Source organism: Eulemur rufifrons, chromosome 16 (genome assembly GCF_041146395.1).
Source record: "Eulemur rufifrons isolate Redbay chromosome 16, OSU_ERuf_1, whole genome shotgun sequence".
Lineage (NCBI taxonomy): Eukaryota > Metazoa > Chordata > Mammalia > Primates > Lemuridae > Eulemur > Eulemur rufifrons.
Window position 1 is genome coordinate 12,829,289 of NC_090998.1, and position 6,243 is coordinate 12,835,531.

A 6,243-nucleotide genomic window follows, 5' to 3' on the forward strand; every position below is an offset into this window, starting at 1 on the left:
TTGTCTCTCAGGATGGTTTCCAGTGTTTTGCTTTGAGCAAGTAGCTGAATGGTAGTGCTATTCAGAGACATAAGGAAGACTGAGTGAGGCATGAGAAGGACGGGGATGGAGGGCTGTGCAGCAGAATCCAATTTTGGACATGCTAAGTTGAGATATCGGTGAATTACTTGTATGAATGTGTCAAGTAGCTCACTGGATCTATGCATCTGAAGTGCATGGGTTTATTTCTGCATGCTTGTGCTTCTCTTATGTGCCAACTTCCTTTTGGGAGCAAACAGTCAGGCCACCCCTCCCCATCCTCCTTCCCCAGCTTTCATGCACTGGGAAACATATTCATACATTTATTCATTCCACAAGTATACACTGAGCTTTTGCTGTATACTGGTGCTCTTCTGGGAACTGAGAGTACAGAAATAAATAATACTAAATATCATCACTCAAGAAAATCATGTCTAATGGGGGAGATGTGCTGACACACAGTTGAGATTCATGCACTGTGAAGTATGTGTAGCTTGAAGGAGAAATTAATACTTCCCTGACCCTCACCTTCTTTCCTACTAGAAAGAGACCTCAAAAAAAGGGGTGGATATTATCAATTCCTTATAAGCCCTTACAAGTGATTCTTCCAAAACTTTTTCTATGTCCTTGTATCATTAAGAGAGGAGTTATGCTGTGTATGTATCAGCAACAAACCCATTTCTTCCGCATTGCCTGAGGGTGACATTTTGAAAGGAGATGAGAGAAAGTAAACAATTAAGCCAAGAAGATTGATGGACTGGACATAAATACTTGGCAGTCAACAGGTCATGGGTGGTCACAGAACCCATGTGTATGATCTTCGAGGTCCTTGGATGGGCTCATTCCAGGACAGGGTGCAGAGTTCCACAAGGCAGCAGTCAGGGGAGACGGCATACCCCTGGGGAATGCCAACACTGAAGGGCTGGGCAGAGAGAGGGGGGCCTCTGAAGGAAACAGGGGAGTGGTCTGAGGTAGGTGACCTGGAGAATGGCAGGTCACAGGTACCAGAGGAGAAATACAAGGGAGAAGGAAAGGTCTCAATGTCAAATGGCCCAGAGAAGCTATTCAACCTGATAAAGACCAACCTGTGCTGGACTTCATGAATGATGATCAGTTTCAGAGAAAGTAAATGTCAGTGAGTGGAGTGAATGGGAGGGAAGGACATGAGCACTGCATGTAAAGCAGAGAAGGTAAATGTCAATAAATGGGGTGAATGAGAATGAAGGGTCTGAACACTGTGTGTTAAGTAATTTGCAAAGGCAATTTGTAAAGGTAATGAGAGATCTGGGGTGAACTTGGAAAGCAAGATCAGATTGGAGCAAGATTTTTTGTTCTAATTGGAGAGACGTGAGCATGAATTTATGCTGAGAAGAAGGAGCTGGGGTGAGGGAAAGATTGAAATCACAAGACAGAGTAGACAGAAGAATGAAATTCCCAAGGAAGTGAGAGTCCTGGCCCCCAGTACAGGTGACAGGATTAGCCTTGGATGGAGGGTGGGACCCCTGATCTTCCACAAGAGGGAAGGAGTCAAGAGTGGCATTCTCCAATGACCAGTAAGCTTCTTCTCCTAAGAATTAAACCGACTCCTATAACTCCACTTCCTCCACGGACACTTTGTAGATACATCCAAGTGCTGAAGGTTCGTTTGATTCTTAGAACAGTCGAGACTTTGCTGTGCTCAACCTCTACTTCAGGAACCCCCAGTCATAAAAACATTCTGCTCACACAGCAAACAGCTATTGTGAATCCACAATCTGGTGGCCCCTAAGAAAGGAATCTATAAAGAGCAGAGACAACATGATGATGAACATACGTTGTCTATGCAGAAGCATGCCATAGACATTATCTACAGAGGGGCAATAGTCCTGTGTTTGTACAGGTGAGGTAACAATTTCTTTCACCTGAGTTTTGCTACGTGAGAGAAAACAAGGGCTGCTCATTTGACAAGAGTCAATTAGGTTGCTGCTGGGTCTCTGGGCTGTTTCTAGAGTTCAAGCTCATGGAGTTTGTTCATCTAAATTCCAGGCAGCAGCATGTACCCTAGGGACACAGGGATTATGTCATCGCCACTTTGGCTGAGCCACAGAGTACATTATAGAAGGAGGAGGAAGGACCCACCCAGTGCACTCACTGGTAGATTCACACCCTGCGTTTCCTTTCTTGCCAGCCAGGGAACCAGCCGTCGAACTGAGTGTTTAGTGTACACTGCAGAGTGCGTAACAGCATGGGCTCAAATTCTGGCTCTGTCTCGTACCATCTGTGTAGCCTGGAGCATGCGAATGAACCTCCCTGAGCTGCCCCCGTTCACCTGCAGAGACGGCCGGACCAGTGAACACCTTACTGGGCTGTCCTGTAGGATGAACGAGGCAGTTCATGTAATGAGTCTGCACAGAGCCTGGGACATGGTGAACGCTCATAAATATTAGCTCTCAATAGCGCTTGTCTTAAAAAATTCCAGCCAGTCTACATTAATAAAACTGAGCATCTACTGTGCACACATCCTTGTGCTATGGGGTGAGGTGGGGATTATAAGTCACAGAGAAAGAGTGGTGTTCCTGGAGGGATCGGGGACAAATTCAAAGGCTTTAGGCTGGACTGGAGGGATGGGTAGAGGGTGGGCAGAGAGGGACAGAGGATTCCAGGTGTGGGTAAAAGTGTGCAGGAGAGACAGTGGGAGCATCCTAGGGGAACCAGCAGTGATCCAGGGCTCCCGGAGGATAAGGAACCCAGAAGAGAGGAAGAGGCATGGTATGAGAAGAGGCTAGGGTTTGAGCCAGCTCATAAAATGACTTTGATGAGGGTCTAATGAATTCATTGCCAAAGACAGACGAAGTATTTTCCCTGAAGTTTGGTTATGAGATAGCTCTACCCAACCCGCACCAATTCTTGCCCATACCTTTCGTCCATTTCTGCCCTACATGGTTTGATTCTTGATTCTGCATCTGTGGATATTGTATGGGTCTGTTCCCAAATTCCTACAGAATAATGTTGCTATAGAAACCAAAATATTTCTAAAGAAAAAGCCTAGAGCTAGTCAAAAGTAAAAATTCAAAGGCAAAATCCATGGCATTCAATCAAATATATACCCATCAATGTGGCACGCTATAAAACGTTAATTACTGTGCTCAAGATCAAAGTGACATTACTCAAGAGTGGAGAAGCCAAATGTAAATTAGGGAGGTCTTTCTCGAACACGTGAAGACCGACTACCTCCCTGAGCTCAGCCCGGTGCTCCATCCACCGGATTTACACACACAATCACCCCGTGACTCTTAGGCCCCACGCAGGCACGCGAGTGCGGTGCTGTGCCGTGGCACATCCAGAACAAATTTTACTGCTCACAAAACACGTGAGGAATACTCGAGCCACAGGAAGAGGGCTTCTGGGGAAAGGCAAAGCCTCCTTGTAAAAGCAGGTCTGCAGAGGCTGCGGCCTTAAGCATTAAGCCCAGGGTGCAGTTTAGATATTTATTAATATTTGTACTTTTCTGGTTGGTTTTCCAACTTAATTATACAACGATCTAAAATATTAGCCATCTGCTGTACTGCAGACCCTAGGGAGAGGAGGAGCGAGATGCAGCCAGAGGGTTTTTTCATCAGCTTATATTTTGCGAAAGATACTGACAAGAGAATGGGTGGGAAAAAAGATTACCTTGCTAGTCCACAGACTGGCAGTTAGAAACCCTGGTCTCTCTGGTTCTGGTTTTCATTATTAAATCCAGAGCGAAGAGAAACTTCTTTCATTTCCTTAGCTCCAGACACCCCTTTCTCTTAATTCACCCCCTCATCTTCACCCAGTCACCCCATGGCCTCACTGGGGGGGGGGGCACTGAAAGCCACCCTCCCTTCTTCACGCTGACCATGCTCCACCATTCTGGGTTTTCAAAGGGGGAGACAGGAGAGATGGGGGAAGTGGGAGCCACATGCCTTGGCTCAGAAGGGAGACTGTAGATTTAAAGTCTTTGGGGTCCCCCGGTGATCTGGCCTCAACCCATGTCTCCAGCTGTCTCCCACCGTCCCAGACTCTGGCCCCCAGGTACACATACCTTTTCATCATCCCCTTGCAGAAAACACTGTTGATTAGCGACCCCGAAGCCATTCTGAACATCTGTCTCCCCTGCTGCTCCTCGCTGTGGAGCTGCAGAGCCAAACACACACTTTTTGCACCTTTCTCGGGGCCGTAGGTGGCCCCACGTGTCAGTTTTGGCCCATGAGATATAAGCGGAACTCTGATGGGGGGACTTCTGGGAAAGCTTTTATTTCTCCATCAAATGGGACAGATGCAGCTGAGTCAGGCTTTCCTCCTCTCCCCATTTTCATTGAACATGGACGGGATGGCAGGAGCCACACCCGCCATCTTGCAGCCAGGAGGGAAAGACCAAGACGAGTGCAGAGATGTCGGCATCGAGCCGCTGACCCTACCTCTGGATTTCTTGCCGTGTGGCAAAAGAAAACCTTCTTGGTTTAAGCTACTCATCGTTAGGTTTTCTGTTATAGCTTTGTCCATTTCTAAATGACACATCCCTGAGCTGCGTGCTGGGCAAACAGGTACGGGCCTCCTTCTTACCAAATGTACAAGCTAGCGGGAGGGACGGAGAAAGGTGAAGGAAACTTGAATAAGCCCCCAAATTACATATGGTGGTTTGTGTTACGAAGAAAAACAAAAATACAATGTTGTGATGGAGAACTATAGGTGGGGCCCTGCTTTAGCTAGAGGGGGCATTGAAGGCCTCTTTGAGAAGGAGGGGGTTAAGTCAGGACTGTGGGAGGAGAAGACCCAGCCATTTGAAAAGGAGGTGACAAGGGCTTCAGGCCCTGCATAAGAGATAGTGCAGGGCCCCAAGGCAAAAAGGGCTCGGTGTTCAAAGCAGCAGAAGTCCTCTGTGGCAGGAAGGTAGGAAGGGAGAGATTGGAAAGAAAGTTGGAGAAATGGTCAGGGACCAAATCACACAGGCCTTGCAGGTCATGAAATGGAGCCTGAATTTTAGTCCACGTGCAAATGAAGGTTCTAACGTAGGAAGTGGACCACAGGGAGGTCGGAGGGAAACGTGGAGACCAGCGAGGAGGCTGTTGGAGGAGTTCAGGTAAGAACCATGTGACGTGTTCTGGGATGGCCCAGCAGAGGCGGCCTCAGGATTAGGTCAGCAGCACTTCCCAGCTAAGTGTTTAATACTTTCTCATGACCTCTTCTTTTGGATTTCTGACATTTCTTCTGTACCACTAGCTGTTTCCTTTTGATCTTTTTCAGGCTCTTTTCCTCTGCTTGTCTCTAAATATTAAGGTTCCTCCAGTCCCATCCTCTTCCAGTCTATTTTCCACACTGTGGACAGAATTTTCCTTTTAAAACGTGATAGTATCATGTTCCTGCTCAAAGCCATCCATGTACTTTTAGTTTTTTTTAGGACAAAATTCAAACACCTTGACAAGTCTTAAGGCCCCTGTGGCTGCACTTTTGTCTTGGCCCCAAGTGCAGTGTGGGACCCGGGGGACCCTCAGCTTCCTCCTGTGTGTGTGGAACAGCAATGGTCCCTTCTTCCTAGAGCTGAACGTGGGCAAGTGGGCGATGCAAACAGGGCCCAGGCCTGGCATCTGACAGTCAAGCCTTGTGGCCGGTGGTCTTCACTTCTCATCGTTTTGTTTTGTTTTGTTTTGTTTTGTTTTGTTTTTTGAGACAGAGTCTCACTCTGTCCCCCTTTACCCTTGATCTTGAAAAGGTCATGGCACAGTTCTCAGAAGAAACCGCTGAAAGGCCTCCAGGAAAAGGTGATGGCAGCTCTGCTTCTTCTCTTTAGGAAACCCCACTTTATGCTTAGTAAGAACCCGTCACGGTGAGGATTAAAGCTCATTGACAGTAACGGCAGATGGGCCAGGGTGGGGGGGCGGGGGGGGGGACGGTGAGGTGGGTTTCTCCTGGAAAACCTTTGCAGCTGTCCCAAGGAGAGCTGCAGGCAGGGCTGGGCCCTGGTGCGCCCCCTACATGTTCTGGGGCCCACCGAGCTCTTCCGTCCTCGCCTGTTCCCCACGAACTCTGCTCCAGCCCAGCTCCTGTCCCCTGTCCCTCTCACAGCCTTGTGTCCCTTTCCTTCTCTGCAGGCCAAACTGCACATTGTTTCTCATTTCTGTCCACTTCAGTTCATAAAACCGGACCCCAGGTTCCTCTAATCCCACTGCCCTAGTCCAGTCCTCCCAGCAAATTCCCCACCGCCAGGGTCGTCTGTGTATTGGA